At 29.2% G+C, this 21,552-nt stretch overlaps 1 protein-coding gene across 1 annotated transcript in view; it reads left to right on the top strand.

Moving 5' to 3' along the window:
- The window catches only part of Usp12-46 (Ubiquitin-specific protease 12/46), a 102,297-nt gene that overhangs the window by 22,570 nt on the left and 58,175 nt on the right, over positions 1-21,552 (top strand). The gene's annotated exons all lie outside the window — the stretch shown is intronic.

Here is a 21,552-nt window from a genome sequence, read left to right on the forward strand (position 1 = left end):
CAATTAAGAAAAAAAAATTCCCGGGAGTTTTTTTCCTTTTCTCATTTTTCCTATTCAAATTCTATGTTAAAAAAAAGAAAACGGAAAAAAACTCTCGGGGAATTTTTTCATAATTGGGCTGAATAAGTAACTATACACAGAGAAAACAGATTCGTAGAAGCAACCGAATTTGTTGTCAATCGTATGATTCAGTTGCACACATAGAATTTTTCGGTTCTAGCAACAGAATATCAGAATATAATGAAGAAATTCGGTAGAAGCAACCAAACTTATGTAACCACTTCTAAAATATTGTTGCCACAATTATAAAATTCGGTAACTAAGGCAGAATCATTCGATTGGCAACAAATTCGTTTGCTATTACGAATCTGTTTTCTCTGTGTAATAAATCTGTTTCAAATATTATTAGATTCAGGCCATTTAGGTTAGATGTTTACCTTTAAGATCTATTTGGTCGCATAGTGGGATGCGAGTGTTGGGATATCTGTCAAGTGAAAAAAAGTTTTTGATTTCGGAAAAAAAATATTAAAAATGTTTTATTTTTTTTTTAAATATTTTTTTTTCGAAGAGCTATTTAAACAATTTGGGACAAATTTTGCTAAGAACAATAGGTAATAAGTTACATGGATAAGAAAAAACACCTGCTTGACTAAAATGTCAAACTTTGACCCTCTAACCCCCATTTTCTCAATCTCTGGTTATTTTTTATCGCGACGATAAAGTGACAGTTCTCATACAAAAAAAAAAGTTTATCGGAGGTTTATTGTTACGAAAAACGATAACCAGATATGAGAAAATGGGGGTAACTCAGAGAGTTCTCGACCGATGTTGTTGGACAATTGTGTCTGAATTACTATCCAATAGAACTAACCTTGGTGCAAATTTAATCCCGATCGGAAGACATCGATTTCAAAAGTTGGTTCACTTGACAAAATTAAAAATAGAAGTCTACAATTTGTTGGTCCAACGTTTGTTAGGGATTTATAATATGGATGTGTCAGAAGCTAAAAGGCCTAACTCCACAAAATAAAAATTAGAGTAAATTAGTGATGTTTGAAAAATTTATGAAAATGATAAAAAGGAAAAAAACGGGCTTCGACCGGTAGCTATTTACTAATGTTAGTTCCTTAAGTTTCTTCAAAAAATGCCTCCTTTAAGAAAACTGAGAAGAAGAAGAAGTAATATATTAAAAATTAAAATTTCCGAATTTTTGAATTTTTTTCTTTACAAACCATATCCTAATAAAAAAATCGAATAAAAAAAAATCAGCCAAATCGCTCCAGCCGTTCTCACTTGATGCCATAGACTAGCTGTCCCGACAAACGTTGTTCTGCCATAGCTCACACAAAGTTTGAAGACTCCCACTATAATAGTATATGCAATAATAAATGTTTACTTTGTATGGGAGGTGCCATGCCCATTGTTCTTATATTGGTCCAGGGACCCACTCAAACACACACAAAAAATTTCATCGAAATCGGCCCAGCCGTTATGGAGGAGTTCAGTTACTAACACACGTACAGAAGAATTATATATATAAAGATAGATAGAAAAACAAAATAATTTTCAAAGAGTTCACAACTAATTAGATAGTAATATAGCAAAATTGAGAAATTTTCGAAAAGTGGAGTTATGCCTTTTAGATTTTGACACATCCATATGATTTGACCAGACTTTTCATTTTGCAACACATCACAACGAATTCCGGGAAACATTTTTGCGATTAGGAACCCCATATACCCCACTGTTTGGCATATGTACCAAAATTGTTTAATTAGCTTCAAAGTAATGTTTTGATTTATAATTATTTAAATTATTATTTTTATTTTAAAGAAAATAGTTGAAAAAACGTACCAACATTGAGTTTCATTGGTACCAATTGCAATTTTCACTTTACAACCCTGGTGTACTTGAAGTACAACGAAAACTTGGCCAGTCATTTAACTCTTGTGCACACACATATATATAGAACATTATGGTACTCCAGGCTCTCTTCTATATTTGTTGTTGTTTTTGTACAACATGTAAAGTGTGGAGTTTGTTTTTTTGTTGTTGATTGTTAATCGTTAAACATTTGTGTATCTATGCGGTAGCTTTTTATTCGGGTATGAGTGTCTGATTTTGTGATGTTCCTAAATATCTAAACGGAAAAGAATACAAAGACAAAGTTTATTTTAAAGAATATTTATTTTTAAACTAAATTTCGTGTATTTTAAAGTGTTGCCAGTCAGTCAGTGGTGTTGAAATGTAATTTCCATGCTGGAGTCTGTCTATACAACTTATATATATTTTTCAATAATTCATTCATTAGTTGTTTCGATTTTGTAAGAAGATAAAAAATCTCTAAACCAAAAAGTGCTTTATGAATTTCCACCAAACTCACCACACAATTTTCCCATTTACACAGTTAGTTATACACCGCCCTCTTCGAACAGATGCTTGTTCTCGTTCTCGTTATTTTTTCTAACACAATACCACACAAATTCGGTCGCAAAAATATACAAAAAAAAAAGAAAATGTGCATTGAAATTTTAACAACTAGTGCAAATGTTCCATAAGAAAATAATAAAATAATTAAATAAATTAATACAAGAGAAATTTTATTAAATTAATAATAAAATGTGAAATCCAAAAAGTGCATAAATAAAACCTATCCATCTAAATAAAGTGAAAATTTGTTTATTACATAAAAAAAGTTTAATACATATTACGACAGAAAAAAAAGCATGAAAAATGTAAAAAATATATGAAATGTATAATATTTTACTTAATTTCAAAGAAATTTTATTTATTTCTTACAGTTTTTTTTAAGTTTATCTAAAGTTTAAATAGAAAAAATAATAAATATATAAGAAAAATCAACCAAATCGTAATTATTTCCTGTGTAAGAGAAAATTACAACAAAATTTTATCAAAGTGTTGTTTTTATAACCTTCATTTCACTCAACTCTCTGGTTTATACTCTCAGTGATTTTTCTACTTCTTCTTCCTACATTTTGCATAAGGATTTTTATTTTGGAAGAACTTTCATCATCATCATCAGCATTATTTTAAGGATTATTTGTTTCCATCGCTAAGTATAAAAAGGTATGTGTAAAAATAAATGTTTTTCTTTTAATATTCATGATTAGAAATTTCTTAATTTCGTGTTGTTGCATGCAACCATTTAATATACACACAACATGCATGCACATCTCTCAAATACAATTTGACTCTGGGGTAAAAATCGATTTTCTTTCTTGTTTTCATTGAAAAAAAGAAAAAAGAAGAAGAAGTAGTTGGTTGGTTGGTCTGTACTAGTAAATGAGGAAAAACAAATACACTACAACCAAATGTGTTTGTTACAGTTTTAGTGGAGGGGGGCTGGACATGTAAAAGGAACTAACTACATTTTTTCTAGTTTCTTTGTTTTAGGAAAAATATTAAGGAAATGGAAACTATTTGGAAAATGGAATTAGTTTTATGTGCCATAACTTAGCTGTTATACTTATTGATAATTACACAGTGATACAGAAGAGAACGAAAGTGGTTCTTCTCATGTAGCTATTCTGTTTAGTTGGATTCCATAGTGTACGAAAATACTTATAGGATTTTTCTATCACTTTGTTTTAGTGAAATAACGGTATTTTAAAGTTAAAACTTCAAAACATCATAAATATGTTATTTTGAAAATAATTTTAAAGTTGTTTTTTTATGTGTTTCATTTTTTAAACAGAAACAGATTGGTAAAAATCGGAGGGAAATGGCTGAGTTAGGTAGTTTAAAGTTAGGATGTCCTCTACTAAATCAAAATACTGTCAGATATGTTTTTGTTTTTACTTATAAATGCAGGATTTATAATAGATGGCGTATCTTTTGAACTCGATTTTTGTTTTTAATACCTTAAATATCATTTTGAAGAGTACACATCTATCATTTATTCTCACTTAGTTATTGAATATTACAACAACGTTTTTTTGCTTCGAAAATGTCGAATTTTGTGCCAACAAAGCGTCATATGCAGGAAGTTTTGCTTTACTTCTTTAATTTGAAAAAAGTGTCGCTGAAGCACACGATTGCTCACCAAAGCTTATGGTGAATGTGTTTCAAGATCACCCAGGCTAGCCAAAAAAGTTTTGAAAGCCAAGAATTGGAGGCATTACTCCATGAATATTGTTGTCAAGCAGCAATTTCAAAACGTTTGCGAGCAGCACAATTCATCCAAAGGCAGGGAAATTGGGTACCATGCCAAGAGAGCTTGAAAGACGATTTTGTATGTCTGAAATGCTGCTGACTTGCGATGAAAAATGGATGCTTTACGATAATCCGAAACATAAGAGATCATATTTGAAGCTCGGCTAACCAGCCGAATCGACACCAAAGCCAAATATCCATGACGCTTAGGTAATTCTCTGCATATGGTGGGACCAAATGAGCAGCTGAAATCTGATCAGACCATTACAGGTAACCTGTACCGAACATAATGACAACGGCCGCATATTAAAAACTATTTAGAAAGACATGGTTAGAAAGTTTTGCCTCACCCGCTTTATAGTCCAAATCTTGACTCATGTTTAGAGTCCGATCGAATATTCGGTATCGGATTAGGCAAAAAATCGGCCTAATACCAGAATTCGGTCAACATTTGTCGGAATACCGAAAACTTAATAAAGGAAAAACATAGATTATGGAATTTTAAATTTTGAATATAATTAATAGAACAAAAAAAATATATTTCTGTTCTATCAAAAGAACTTTACAATTCAGGATGAAAAAACAAGATTAATTAGAATTTCGATTACCCTGATCCTCCACCATAGCAGTATTGTGCGGGTGTTCCCCAAAATCCTATATTTGTCGTATTTACTACACACAGGCAACCATTTGATTTAAACAACTTCGTTCGCGAACAACTATTTATACATTTGACACGTCTTGAAAGAACGTTAACCAAACATGCCAGAATTTCACAATAAATCACATGGCGAACTTGCAATCTGGATTCGATGTTTTCTGGACATCAAACAATTTTGAAAGACCTTACGAAATTCAAAAATTTGTAATCGAAATTGGATAATTAACGAAACACATTAATACGGGTTTAATCTGAAACTAACTGACACATTTTTAATGAGCTATCAAAATTATTCCAAATATTGTACATGGCATATTTTTGTTCTAATCCATCTTCTAAAATCGTTCTCAAACCTTATTCAAATATGGATTGCAAATAAAATAAAATGAGGAGCCGCAGAACAAAAGGTACTTTTTCTCCTCAAATATTTTATTATTTATTTCAAAATAAATATTTCATTCATAACAATTTAAAAACAAATATAGAAAGTTTGTCCACGGTTTTTTGAAATTTTCAACAGTTTATCGGAAATCGATCTCTAAACAATTCTCAAATGTTTTTCAAATGTGAATTAAATGAGTTATTATGGACTATTTCTAATTAATGCGGCTGCTATTTATTAGACATTCAAAAGTTTTATTTAGTAATTACCCTCTTTTAAGAGATTTCACTGTACTTAACCTCTAATGCAATCCATAATCGATAATTTAATTACACACATACTTGACACTGTAATTATGAACACAAAAAAAAGAGAAAAACATCTCACCTTCAAAGTCACCTCATATTTAGCAGTCAATAACACTTTTAAACATGATATCCCCGTTAAAATGTTTAGCAAAAATATTCATCTCAATTTTCATCGGTTTATAAACATGTAAATAAGTAATAAATTGTTTATAAAATTTCTTTAATTAGATATTAATTAAATTAACTAATTGTGCTTGAAATTGGTGAAATTATAAGTTGTTGAACAAAAAAAAACTGAATTTTTAAAATGAAAACAAAAAAAATATTCAAATGAGAGATACCAAAGAATAAGAGAAGAGCGTGGAAATAAATATGTGACCACAAACAAAATTAGTGATACAATTGTGTATGTAGGTATATCGGGCAATAATATATAATATATAATTATTAATTTTTATATGCAAAAATGTATAACAAAAAACTATATGTATTCTTATTTGATATGTAAAAAAAGAACTTTGTATCTATTGTAGTTTAAAATGAGAATAAAAAGACTGGAATAAAACATAAAAAACTCGAAACTTGTAAAAGAAACAAAATAAAAAAAGTTAAAATTATATGAAAAATTATTTGAAAATTTCTATATTGTATAAATTGGCAGGCAGATGTTAAAAAGTAGAAGTATAATAAAGTTGAAAGTCCTACTATTTTGTCATGATCTTGCGTCATGTAGCAAATCGATCGTATAAACTAATTTTAAACAGATTTTCATAATTTTTCATCATATCCTCACTTTTTTATAAAACTCACTGTAACACTTGTGCTTTTATTGATACAAGAAAATATTTACTAACTTTGTGTGTTGGAGTGTAAAAATAAAGAAATGTAGGTTAACAAAATGTAACTGTTTAAGTGTGTATCCTATGTATGTGAATTAATTTGTATCTTTACAAATGTAAATAAACAGATACTCTTCGTACTCACTCAAACGTTGTATTTATTTACAATACCACGCACATTGTTAAATGCTATAATAAAAGTATTGAAAAAACTAAATACATAAAAACAAGTATTAAAATAATGTTAAAATTTATTAGAGAATACTTATGAGCCATCACATAGCAAGTGTCTTTTATAGCAGTACACTGTTTCCAATTGAATTCGCATTTTAATTTTCCTATTGCGGAAAACTCAAGATTACAAGAAAACCTGTTAAACGTTATTTTTATGGCAAATAAGTTCGCTATAATTCAAAAGATTACTTGCATAAATATATTTTTTTTGTTTCGTTTCTTAAAACATTGAAATCTCTACTTTTGGTAACGATCAGGATTGGAAAAGTTGATACGATCGAACTTAAATAATATTCAATTAAAAACCGAAAAAACTAAATGTTCTTATAGAATCAGAATCAGGTATGAAAAATAATAATTTGAAATATAATTTTTGTGTATTTATCATAGAAAATTTTGTGTATAACAGTATTTTACAGTTTTTTTTCTATAGAAACTTTTGTGTATAACAGTTTTTTCCACAGAAAATTGTTTATATAACAGTTTTTCTATAGACAATTTTGTATATAAGTTATTCTATAAAAAAAATTGTATATGACAGTTTCTTCTATAGAAAATTTTATGTATAACTGTTTTTTTCATAGAAAACTCTGACTATAACAGTTTCTCTATAGAAAATTTGTTGTATAACAGTTTTTTTTATATAGAAAGTTTTTGTATAACAGTTTCTCTATAGAAAATTCTGTGTATAACAGTTTTTTCGATGCGTATAACAGTTTTTTACCATAGACATTTGTATATAAACATTTTTTCTATATAGAATTTTGTGTATAACAGTTTTTTCTATAGAATAGTTTTTCCATATATATTTTTGTGTATAACAGTTTTTCCTACATAGAATTTTGTGTATAACAGTTTTTTCTATAGAAAATTGTGTGTATAACAGTTTATTCTACAGACAATTTTGTGTGTAGGAGTTGTTTTTGAAAACCTTTGTGTTCAACAATTTTTTAAATAACAAATTTTGTATATAACAGTTTTTTCTATAGACAATTTTCTGTATTGCTGTTGTTTCTGAAGAAATTTTCTGTATAACAGTTTTTTCTGTGGAAAATTCTGTATATAACAGTTTTTTAAGTAACAAATTTTGTATACAGTTTTTTCTATAGGCAATATTGTGGATAGGAGGTGTTTCTGAAGAATGTTTGTGTATTACAGTTTTTTCAATGGAAAATTCTGTTTCTAAAATAACAAATTTTGTATAAAAGTGTTTTTTCTATCGACAATTTTGTGTATAACAGTTTTTTCTATAAAAATGTTCATGTAAAAAAGAAGCTTTTGTGTATAACAGATTTTTCCATAGAAATGTTTGTATCAGGTATGTTCTGCAAATCACATTTTATAAAAGTGGTTTGAAATCACATAAAAGGTGTTCTGAGCACATAATTTTGTGATTTTAAAACGTTCAACAAAGTCACTAATGTTTTCAAATCACTTGGTTATTTCTGCGGCTATATCATGGAAAATATTAAAATAAATTATTTAAATAAATTAAACAATATGTCCTTTATTAATTTTCTTATAGAATTACTTGTTTTATTAAAAAAACACTTAAAATTTAATAAAAATCTAGAGACACCTTTTCTGCTGTAAAAAGTTTATTTGCTTTTGTGATTTCTTTTGTGGTTTCAGGTTTGTTTTCAGTTGTCAGCTGTTTATGATTTTCGAAAATACATGGAAGCTTGCCAGACTAAAATTTTTTAATGTCTGTCTAAAATATGTTCAATATCTTTAAATTAATTATAGAATTCGTCATAAAATTTATAACATTTGTTAGATTATATTATAAGTTATCAATATGCGTTAAGTTTTTTGCGCTAATTGGAAAAAAAATGCAACAAAGTTGAAGCAATTGGTAACCAAAAGCAATTGTGTACTGTGGCAGCTTTGCTGTTTTGTTTTCTTTTTGACATAGTGGTTGAGCTTGCGCCATAGTTTTTGCAAAATTTTTATAAAATGTAATTCCATTCTTTTTAATTCAATTAAAGATATAACAGAAGCTCCAGGCATTTTTTTATTTTCACTTTAATATTTCTACAAAATTATTTGCAAAACAAGCATTTGAAATAAACGAATCAGCTGTTTTCTTGTGCTTTCGAAAATTTAAAATCACACCGAAAAATACAATAACAGTGTGATTTACAGAACAGGCACAAATCACACGTGTGATTTTAAAACGGTATGTGATTTGAAATCACGTGGATTACAGAACATACCTGTATGTAACAGTTTTTTCTATAGAAAATTTTGTGTATTGCTATTGTTTCTGAAGAAATTTTCTGTATAACAGTTTTTTCTATGGAAAATTCTGTGTATAACAACTTTTTGTATAGACAGTTTTGTGTATATCAGTTGTTTCTGAAGAAATTTTGTTTAAACAATTTTTTCTATGGAAAATTCTGTGTATAACAGTTTTTTAAATAACAAATTTTGTGTATAACAGTTTTTTTGTAAAGACAATTTTGTATATAAAATTATTTTCTATAGATACTTTTGTGTATAACAGTTTTTTTTTTCAATAGAATATTTTATCCCAAAAGGTGTATTTTTCATTCAGCCTGGTACGCCAAGTGTTTTTGAAACTAGTTTCCCAAAATGCTGAAGCTTTTTATTTATTTATTTTTCATATTACAATGTTCTTTTATTTTCCAATGTTTATCTTGTTATAAAAGCAAAAAAAAAAATACAAAATAGACACCTTGATTGATACCCATTTTCAACACACAAATGTGGGTCAACTTTATTTTCATTAAATATTAAAGTAAGCAAGAAACAACAAGGAAACTGCTTTTTTCCAACAAACAAACTAAACCAATATTTAGATAAACATTTGTTGAGAGAGTTAAGGTGATTAATTGCAGGTATTTTCCGTAGCATTATTGACTTTATACGAAAACGTGTGTAATTAAATAAACATATGCGTAAACACACTTACAAAAAGAAAACCATGGAAACCTGATTACAATTCACAATATTAGTTAGAGTGGTTTTATTATTATTATCTTGGGGAATTCTGAATACAATAAATTAACGAAATATGTTGGGTTCTTTGTTTCATAAGCGGCAATTACTTATATTTTTTGATTAAGACTTTTGTTTTTATTATTTCCACATCATTGATTTGTAATAATAAATATTTTAATTTGTATTCAAGTTTATTGTCTTTAATTGTAGTTTTTTGCCCTAAAATATCTCTTGCTATACTCTTAGTATTCCGTATGAAAGTTCTAAAATATAGATTCCGATTTCATCGGAAGATCAATAGAAAACAAAGAAGGTGTTAATTCTTCAGGAAATAATTTTATCGAAGTCTCGAAAATCAGCATTAACATGATAATGATGTGCTATTACTGATTTACATACTTTGTAATGACTAATATTCACTGTTTGCTTTACGTAGAAGTAATTTAGTAATGACTGGCTTAAAATCTGCTTAATTAATTTAATACTTATTTATCAAATGCCTGCATATGTATCTAAATTCACAGTAATTACTAGAATTTAAATTCGACTTAATATAATTGTCAACTGAGTTCAAAACCAAAATGAATTTTAACTCTTAACCATTCCCTTAATGAATTCATAGGCTTAATTCCTTTGTATTTCAAATGTCTTGAATTCATTCCTTTGAGAATTCATTCTTTATGTAATTAATTCCTTACTGAATCATTCAAATGTTCTTGAATTCAAATCAATTACAAAATACCTTTAACAATTTTGTGAGCGATTCAATTCAAATCTATTACAAAAAGGCTTAAAAAAATTTATTCAATTTATTTTGTAAATGATTAAAAGCAAAACGAAAACAAAACTGAATGATGAAAAAATATTTTAATTGAATTTGTACGAGGGCGGACCAATAAGTCCGTGACTTTATGAATTTCCCGCACCTTAACTGAAAGGGCAACACTGCTCCTGTTATCAGTCATCTGTTAGTTGACTCCTGACTAAGCTTGATAAATACTATGGAAACTCTGCACCATCAATTTCAATGGTAAAAAAGTGATTTAATGAATTTCGTTGAGGCCGTATAAGCACGGAAGATGCCGAACGTTCTGGACGCCCAGTTGAGGTCTCTACACCGATCGGAGATTGTGGAAGCCATAGGCATCTCACATGGCTCAGTGGTTTCAATTATGAATGATTACTTGGGTATGAGAAATATTTCCACAAGATGGATGCCGCGGTTGCTCGCAATCGACCACAAACGCAATCGTGTGACAACTTCACAGGAGTGTTTGGCGTCCAACTGAGTTTTTGCGCCGTTTCGAAACAGTGGACAAAACGTGGCTTTCTCGCTGTGAATCGGCGCCAAAGAAGGCAATGGAGTATAGCAAGATTCCGTTATTTCTTCTACTCTATTTCTTATTTTTCTAAATGACCTACTTCATCAAACTTCCAACTCTATCTATTCTTATGCAGATGACAGCAACATTTGCTATTCATATTCATTCAGTTACAGACCAAGCCTGTTAGAGATTGGGACAATGAGGTAAAATTTGAATGATTCCCAGAATCGGGACCTTCTGACAATCTCTGAATGAGGTCGTGCGAATATGGTCGCTTTCAACGCTCGCAAGACTCAGTGCAGCATCATCTGTATTTATCTGACACATTTTTCAAGTGTCGAAAGAAGCATACAAGTGTCTCGGTTTTCTGAAACGTTGTAGGAATTACTTCATTCCATCTGATCTCCTCACTATTTCCGCCACCTATATCGGACCGAAAATGTAATAAAACTCCCATGTATGGGCCAGTGCTTCAAAGTCAATTTTGGAGCTTCTCGACCGCGTACAGGAGAGGTGATTATTGGTGACAGTAGGTTTTCACTGTTCTATCGGTACTACAATGGAATGTATTCTGATCAAATTAGAGGAACTTGTTCCCGATACGCGCAGATCTCTTTGCGGTCGATGAACTGCACAACACACTACATGGAAAATTCGTTATTTAGCCGAACTGTACGTATGTAGAACAAACTTCCCGCTGAAGTGTTTCCTGTCATTTTCAATGTAGAAAAGTTCAAATCGAATGTCCACAAACACTACTCCCTCTTTCCTCCCTCCCATAACCTATTTTCCCAATTACAACACAATGCTTTGCTTGTGTAGAGTCATCCCCTGAGTGCTGGTCCAAGAAGGAAAAAAAAATGGTGGGTTTGTCAGCCAATAAAGTCGAGGCGACCATTTTTTGGGAATCTCGCGGTATAATCCACTACCTTCAACATGGTAAAACAATCAATAGAGAATATTATGCCAACTTATTGGATTAATTTAATGAGGATTTGAAAAAAACGACCGCTTTTGGACAAGAAAAAAGTTATTTTTCACCAAGACAAGTTATATTTTAGTTTAAAGGGATACAAAAATTGTAGAAACGTTGGACAAAATGTATAGAGCTCAAAGGATACTATGTTGAAAAAAAATAATATTTTATCCAAAAACATGTGTTTCATTCAAAACGTCGCGGACTTGTTATTAGAAAATACTAAAGAGTAAAACCAAATGAAATACATCTTGACTCCAGACCACTTTCTGGTCTCCAATCAAATTGGCAATGAATTGATGAACACTATGATTCATTGTAATCGGAAATGACAAATCTGAAATAGCAATTTTCTGTCCGTTTTGGGATGGATTCTCACTCAATAAAATTTTTATTTCAAACATCTCTTGATAACTCCCCACAAAGAAAAGTTCAATGAACTTTCGGCAACAAATTTAAAAGTAATACTTCATGTATGTACCACAAAATATGTTCAAAATTGTATTTGTAGCTTTGGTAACAATAATACTCTCAAATAGCAAATATTCCCCATTTAATAGAATCCCCTACCGCAGCAGCAGGACTACAGGATCTATAATTGCAAACTGCCTTAAGTATTTAAAAGGGTGTTTTTTTCTATTTCAAATGTAATTTTAACATTTTTGTGTTCTATTAAGGAGCAGGAGCTAAAAATCTACACAGATATTTGCACAAACAAATTAATTTTTATTTGTAAAGAAATAAAAGTAATTCCTTGTGAGCCACCAAACATAAAATTAAAAATGAGCAACATGTTTTGGCATGAATCATTATGTTTTGTTTTGTTTGGGTTGGTTATGGGCTTTGTTTTGGGGGTTGTTTGTACTGCTTGGATTGTGGTTGAAAGGGAGTCTGTTTTAGGGGTTTGTTTTTAAGGCGTTAAAGCCCACATTAATGTTTTATAACATAAATACGAAATTTTGTTTTGAATTGAGAAAAAGCCAAAAGAATCTTATAAATACTTACTTGTCGAGGTGGGGATAAAACAATTTTCTGCTTACATAGACAAAAATGGTTTTTGTATACAAATGTCCTTAACTTTAATTATTCTTTTGTTTTTGCTTCTTGTTAATAATTTAGTTTATTATGTTCTCATACATTTTAATTAGTTGTTAATTATATTGTAGTGTTTTTCTTAACCACAAACTAAATATACAATGTTGTATGCTTTAATTGCTTCTTTAGTAATAGTCACTGATATGTAGAAACTCTAGAGGTAATTCAACTTTAATAATGGATTTTTTTATTTATAAATATGTTGGTTTTATATACATTGATATTTTGTTTTTAAGGTCAAACAGTTTATGCAAGTTTTGTAATTTATTTTATTAAAATGCTATAAAAAGTATTAATAAATTATATTATGACTTTATCTCTAAAATATATAAATAATATTAACATTTTTTATAGATTAAACTGCAGGTGCAGTTTTAATTTTTCTTCTAAATCAGTTGTTTTAATTTGTTTTTAATTTTTATTACTTTTATTAATCTTATAGTAGGTATTATTACCGTGCATATTTTTCTTATTTTATAGATTACATGAAAGTATGCAGTTTATAAAAAAATGTAATTAAATTCGTTAAGGAAAGTCATAAAATATCAGCAACAACTGTAGCAGCAACATGAAAACATTGTTAGAAAAATTGTCCATTTTAGGAAAAGTCTACACAGTTGCTAAACAACTGCATACTACATCGAAATAAACATAATAAAAGTAAAACCACAATTTTAGTAAAAGTTATCAGGCACCAAAACAAATTCCATTTATGAAACTAGGAAAAACTCAACGCAAAAAAAAAAGAAGAAAATTAAACACCAAACCTACATTTAGAGACCAAAACCAGAGTACAGTGGTTTAGATTTAAAAAACCAAAAACTAGCAAAAAACTTTATTTCTTGAATTAAAATTTGCTGCGAGAAAACGTATTATTTAATGTGGTTAAACTGGGATTTTTCTTAATACGAAAGTTTAGGTTTATTTAACGTAACAGCTGATGGAAAGGAAACTGACAAAGAACTGCTTATGTAACTGGTTCTTTGAGGGTGGCAATCGGTTCTAGTTGTATTTGATTGAAATTATTATTACAATTTCCAAAAAAATATTTTTATAGTTCTAATCATAGAGAAAACACATAGAACGGAAACTCTCCTGTCAAAGACCTAACTCAGTTGTCAAAAACTTAAGTAGTGAGAATGTATTAGTAAAAAAAACTATGTGAAAACAAAAACAACACTCGTATGTGTAACTTTGAGTAATTTTTTTGTTTGAGTTTTTTTCGAGTTTCCGCTCTATGTTCTCTATGGTTCTAATCAATATTGATTTATGAACCTTTTCCGGAAACCCATAAGTTTTTTATTGAGCTTTCTGTCACTTTTTTCGAATACTTTGTTGGACACTTTTTTGTGCTCTTCAATTCTCTTTTAACAAGAGAGTTGCTCACCGGAACTTTTTGAGCCTTGTATGTTTTTAAACCTGTATTGGCTTTAACTTTTCGTAAAAAATAGTCCGAGTGCTGAGCTAACCGGACTGCTTTCCTACCGGATGTGTGGGAATGAATATTATTTTGTTATTTTTCGGGAAATGTTTGTCGGGAATTTTCGGGAATTTCTTCATAAGTTTTCTTCTAAAAGTTACAATTTTCAGTTTCGTTTCGATGGCCAAATTTGTTGCTAATTGAATCATTCTATTATATCCATAGATTTTTACGGCTTTAGCAACATAGTCAGTTGGCAAAGAAGTATTACGGTTGAAATAACCTAATTTTTTTTTTTACTCGACTTAAGCCACATCAGGAAAATTTGGTTATTAAGAATGAATCTAATTTAAAGTTTATGCTCTTAAAGGAATTATTAAGATGCCTAACATTACAACTTTTAGGGATATTCAATGAATATTATTCATACATATTTAGAGAAAATAATAACAAGAATAGATGTGAAAAATTTCTCTAACTACGCATGTTTTATAGATTTAAAACGCCATTATTAAATTAGAAATCCTTATAAACATTGTACAACCAAATATAGTTATTTTATACTTCTTTTAAAACCCTTGTAAATTTATCCGGGAAAGAAAAAAGTCAGGGAAATTAGAAACCCTAGTTGGGAGCTCTTTTGAAAATGCTTTCTATTTATTGGCTTTAGAAACATCATGTGGACCATTCCTTCTACCTGAACCAGGTTTTCTATCAACGGACAAGTTCTCCCGATACTGTTTAATAACATTGGAAACAGTTTGACTGCAGACCAACTTTTGTACGACCAAGTTGGGTTTTGATGAAAATATTATTTTAATCAGATTAACAATAAATGAACATAATTGACTTTAAACATAATAACACAAATGCTTTACAAAGGTAACTTCATCAAAAAAAATCGAATAATTCTTGGGATAAAAGTTTTAATGAAAAACGTGTTTTAAGAATTTTTCGATCTCAGTAATTAGATTTTTTTAAAATAAATTTGTTTAAAATGGACAAGTGTGAGAGAAATTTGAATGATTTTATGGTATAAGATAAAATGCAACCTGTTTCTTTAATCTTGTATGAAACTGTCGATGGCTTAAAACGCTCTTTACTCTAAAATCCATTCCGAAACCCGAACATGTGAAATTGCATTCCATGCTGTGTTTCCAATTTAGTGCTTTTCGGATCGATCTATATATAATATGAGAGGCAGTGATGGAAGAGCATTTGTAAGGCGGCCGAAGGGAATGAAATTAAAACCCAGGTACTTCAATAAGACAGTCAAGTTTGGCGTGGCGATAGTATGGTGCAAGACTGTTTATCTATTTCTACTATTATCTATTTTAAACGTTGTTATGTGGCCATACAATGAGAAACATATGGCTTTAGTTTGGAGATTCCAGCACGACAATCAACTCTAACTAAGGTTATTATTGAGTTCAATTTAAAAAAACCGCGACTTTTAGAATTTTCCGGTTCTTAACTTAAAAGGCAACACTGCTCCTGTCAACAGGCAGATGTCAGTTGAAGCCTCTCGAAATTTGAACCAGCTGCTTCATTTAGTTTTTGTTTGACTACCACTGATAGCAGACTACCTCGTGACTTGAGGAGAAATTGGAAATAAATTAATTTTGTCTGCTTATAAGCATAATTTTTTGCTGAAAAAACCATGATTCAAATAAAGGCTAAGTTTGATAAATACTAATGGAACTCTGCACCATCAATTTCAATGGTAAAAAATGGTTTACTGCATTTCGTAGTCTCAGTAAAATCACGGAAAATGCTGAAATTTCTAGACGCCCAGTCGAGGTTTCAACACCTGAAACAATTGAAAAAAAATCATTATATGCTGTTGCCTGATCGCCGATATAAAATGCAAGAGATTGTGGAAGCCATTGGCATCTCACATGGCTCAGTGATTTCAATTTCGAATGATCACTTGGGTATGAGAAAGTTTTCCACAAGATGGCTGCCACAAAAGGGTACACATATGTGCAATTTCTATGGCAAAAATCTATGAATCAGGCTATGAAAAGCTCCCTTCTCCATCCTATTCGCCGGATTTAGCCCCGAGTGACTATTTCTTATTTCCAAACCTTGAAGAAATGGCTCGGCGGAAAGAGATTTGACTCCAACGATGAAATCATCTCACAAACAAATACCTATTTTGATGACTTCGACAAATCATATTTTTTGGAAGGGATAAAAAATTAATAACTCGTTTGCAGATACTTAAACCTCTCATTGGTCTTTAGCAGTCAGAAGAGTTTCGTTTTCTGAAAATAATTTTATTCGAATAATTGACCCAATATTTTTTTATTCTATATTGAAAAAATGTATTCTTTGGAATGAACCAAATATTTTCCTCGATTATTCGAATAATTTTTATTCGAATGGGTGGGTTATAAGATACGAGATTTGAAGTGGCCAGTTCAATTGCTAGATCTCAATCTATGGGAAATTGTAGATCGCAAAATATGGACTCGAATATATAACAAGAAGGGAGCTAACTAAAAAGTCACTATTTGAAAAGTTTTTGGTGAATTTTCTAGTACCAACTAGTACCAACTATTATCCATTTATTTTAAAATGTTGAAGTGATTTAAAGCACTGTTTCCTTATTCTTTATCTTGTCATTACGAATTTACCTCAAAGTAATGTCGACAGTATGTTGTAGTCATTACAAAGTATGTTAATCAGCAAGGAAATGTCAGTAGCCAGTTTTTGTTGGTGTTAATGATTTATTAATATTTTTAAAACACTGTGCAACATTAAAGTTGTTTTTTTTTGTTAATGTTTTATTTCTTCAACAACCAGTAGTAATACATGTCGAACATTATCTTTATAAATAAGAAATGTAGGTTTGTCGTTTTTTTTTCCTTATTTCTATAATAGACACACAAAAACTAAACTTACCATAATTTGATCTACGACTATGTTGACGATGACTATAATTAGTTTTATAAGATATAAACAAAAAATACAAAAAATAAAAATAAATCCAAATAAATGTATGTAATTTGTAATTGTAATTTGACTGGAGGTAGTTGGTTTTTTATAACACTTGTAGATACAAAAAAATAATCAAAGCCAAATAATAAATGTTTACAATAATAATATTGTGCCAATGAGGGTTTGTAATTTGTCAAAACAAGTGTAAATACAAAAAAGAAATACTCATAAACCTGTACACGTAAAATTAAGAAAACATATTTAACCAAAATGAATAAACTTCTATTTGAGACAACTAAAATGTTAATATCATTTTTGTTACACCTAGGAAAATGAGTTGGTTAAATGTTCTTTTGCTAAATAGTTTGATCTTACTTAATCCTCTAACACGCAAACTTTAAAAAGCTAAAAAATAAATGTTGAAATAAATGTAATTATGATCCAATAAACTCAGAACAGCCATCAGAAACTAATTTGCAAATTAAGTTTAGAAACCAGGTGCAAAAAGGTGAAGAGTGCCTCAGGGCATTTTTGCCGGTTTAGGTGTAAAAAACAATAATTATTATATGATTTTATTGAAAAACTAATGAAAAAGAACTAATAAAAAATATTTCGAATAGATTGGGTGACTAATAGTTAGTAAAACTTTGATTAAAAAAAATAAAATTATGACATTACTCACAAAACAGGTGACAGAACAAAAACTAAAATTCAGAACGCATTTCGACCTTCGAGGGAAATGTTAACAAATCTGTAACTAAAGTCACAGTAAAATTTAAAAAAAAATTATAATTACTTTTTGAGATAATTGGTGTTTTGTAATACATGCCTTGTGGCACTCCTGCGGGTTAGAGGGTTAAACTTGTCTCAGTAGATCCTAAGGGGAATAAGTGGAAGGAAGCGTTGCCAATTTAGGGGCTCAATTTGTTTTCCAAAATAAATTTTTATACTAAATAGAATCGTACATTTAAAAAAATATTTCAAAAGGAACAATTGTGAATGTTAAACTTTTAAACTGATCGCGCCTGAGTTTTCCTCCAAAACATTTACATGAGTGTAAAATCTAGTTGTCTAAATTGTCGTATTTATTGTGCTCCATAGATAAAATAACTGTTAACATACATTTTACTTTGTATGTTGTCAATTCGTTTAAGTATTTTCCCCCCCCATAAATGTTTCTAAGTTTAAAGAAATAAATCCACACGTAGAAGAAATCTACAAAATAAACATGTTTAAATATAAATTATTTTTGCACAATCTCTTTAAACTGGTTTCTTAAACTTTTTTCAAATTGTTGTTTGGCATTTGAAATATTTTGGTTTATATTTGCAAACAAATAAAAACTTCTTAAGGCATGTTTATTTGCTGTTTATTTTGTTTTTGTTATTTTAAATACTGCAATTAACTTTTATTAAAGGAAATTATCTTGTAGACATTTGAAAAATGTATGACAAATATTTGAAATAAAGTTAATAACAAAACTGGGCTGGGTGTAATAAGGCACCGGAAAACTAATGGATTATGGTATTTAATAATGTCCTGTTTTTTTTTTATTATTTTTATTTAATCATTATTTTAACCTAACTAAGTGATAAATATTATTATTAAACACTAAACTACTTTGTTTTTTTTCTTACTTTTCATTTTGTATGCTTAGATTTATTTGTTCATGTACAGTATATTTTTTCTCCATAAAAGGTGTCGAGTAACGCAAATTAAAAAATATATTTGTTTAAGTATTTTATTAAATGTGTAGGCAAGTAATTTATAATTTTATTTTATTGTTTTAATCTTGCAGATTACTTAATAATTTTATTAACAGCTTCTTAAAAGGAGCGTCAATTTTCTATTAATAAATAAAATTTACTCAATTACGATTTAATTGTGGGAGGAATTATTTCATCATATAAAAACTATTGTGGAATACGTCAATATAAAAGGTAGTATCTAAAGAGTGAGCCAAAAAATAACTTATACTTGTGTTATCTATATATATAAAAATGAAATGGTCCATGTATGTAATGTCATCACGTGAGAACGGCTGGAGCGATTTGGCAGATTTCTTTTTATTCGATTCGAAATTTTCAGGAGATGGTTTCTAAAGAAAAAAAATTCAAAAATTTTCAGGAGATGGTTTCTAAAGAAAAAAAATTCAAAAATTCCGGGTAAAACTCGGAAATTCTTTTTTTTTTTTGTGAGTCCAGTCAACTGTAATAAAAAAAGCTCCCTAAAGTATGCAGTACAAATTTAGATTTTTTATTTGCAAATAAATAAGAACAGGGTGGTGTGCGTGGGTTGGAGAAACTTGAAGAACTAACATTAGTAAATGCTACCGGGCGAAGCCGGTGGCGGTCAACTAGTGTTAAATAAAACTTAAACCGTTTAATATAAAAATTCTCAAAAATACGTAAATTTATTAAAAAATTGTATAAAAAATTCATTAAACATTAAAATATTGGCTTAATACTCGGCATTTATACATATCGTCACCTAAAATGCAAAATAACGTAACATCACTTTTCATAAGTTTATAGGAGAAACAAAAAACTATATAAAATGAAAACTACTTGGGATATTGAAACAAAATTGATATTGAAAAAAAAAATGACTCTAGAAATATATTTTATGAAAAAAAACTTATTTTTTCAAAGCACATTTTAAGATATGTGGCTTACGTTTTTTTGAATTGTTATTTTCTGAAACAAAAAAACGTATCATCAATATAAATTTTATGAAAAAATAAAAACAGTTTATATATACTTTTTTAATTTTATTATGTTTTTTTTATTTTAATTACTAACAACTACTTTTTAAAACTAAAAAAGGTTCTTCATTAAAATAAAAAAATAAGGTAAAAAAACGATTTATTAATTAATTACTCAAAGCGTATACGTTATTTTGTTTAAGAAAATCATGTACTTGATGATAATGTAGTTTCAATATTGGTTATAACTTGGTTATTTTTGATAGTAAAAGATTAAAATTTTGTACACATATGTAATATGATATAGTGAATCGTAATCAATAATAAAACCAATTTCGAATTTTTTGATGATACGTTGTTTTGAATTTTAGGTGACGATATATTTATCCACATTTTCCGGAAATCCTTCCATTAAAGATTTTATAATTGCTTCCGTTACCTTTTTGGATGAGATGGTCCACTTACGCTTAAAGTCGGACATGTCTTGGGATACCTTTCCTGTGCTTTGGTGAGCAATCGCTGTGCTTCAGCTACACTTTTTTCAAATTAAAGAAGTAAAGCAAAACTTCCCGCATATGAGGCTTTGTTAACACAAAATTCGACATTTTCCTTCGTGGTATAATTTTCAGTACGAAATTTGCGATATACAATTTCCTATAATTTGTAAATGGGCTATTCCACGAGAATCGCTACCACGACTGAAAAAACAAAATCCCTTGAGACTTTTCTTCAAAATTATTTGAATAGAAGAAAATAATAAAATATTACTATGTGAAAGTATTACAACATTTTAAAGACAAAAATAATAGTTTAAACTGATTATATTTAATTTTGTAATGTTTTAGGCTAAAATTGTGGCGAAAACTAGGCTCCCAATTAGCTTGTAGTATGAAATGAATTTGACTCTGATTGTTTTTTTGCTATTGTCAAATTGTTTATTGAAACCGAATGTATATTTTCTATTCATTTTTTTAGTTTTTGTATACATATATTTACAGAATATATATATTTTTTTTTATTATAAGAGAAAAATCTGTCACGTACGGTATGTCACGTACGATATTAAATTTTATTTATTATAAAATCATCCAAAGATTGTTTTTATTTAAATATGACTCATTTTAATGGAAAAATATTTGGTTTTGTGTAAGAAATTAAAAGAAAACATAACGCCTCTCACGATTCGAATATTTTCGCATATTTCTACATGTACCTCAAAATGAGTTCCGTTTTATGTCACGTACGATATAGCCCTATTTCGCTCAATATTTTGGACAACAATATTTCGAAAGAACTTTTTATTATTTTAAAATATAGTACCCTCTGAATGGAACATAAAGACCGAATTATTTTTCAGATACTCTTATTTTTGCAAAATCTATTCCACTCTATAGGCGTACAAATGTCACGTAAAATGATATGGAATTGCCCAAATGGCATATAAAGCCTAGCGATTGGGCAGGCCACTTCAAACCCCTTACCTCTCGGTTGCAACCCTAGATGTGTGTTTGAGGTCATTGTCGTGCAG

Source organism: Calliphora vicina, chromosome 1 (assembly GCF_958450345.1).
Source record: "Calliphora vicina chromosome 1, idCalVici1.1, whole genome shotgun sequence".
In the NCBI taxonomy this organism is placed as follows: domain Eukaryota; kingdom Metazoa; phylum Arthropoda; class Insecta; order Diptera; family Calliphoridae; genus Calliphora; species Calliphora vicina.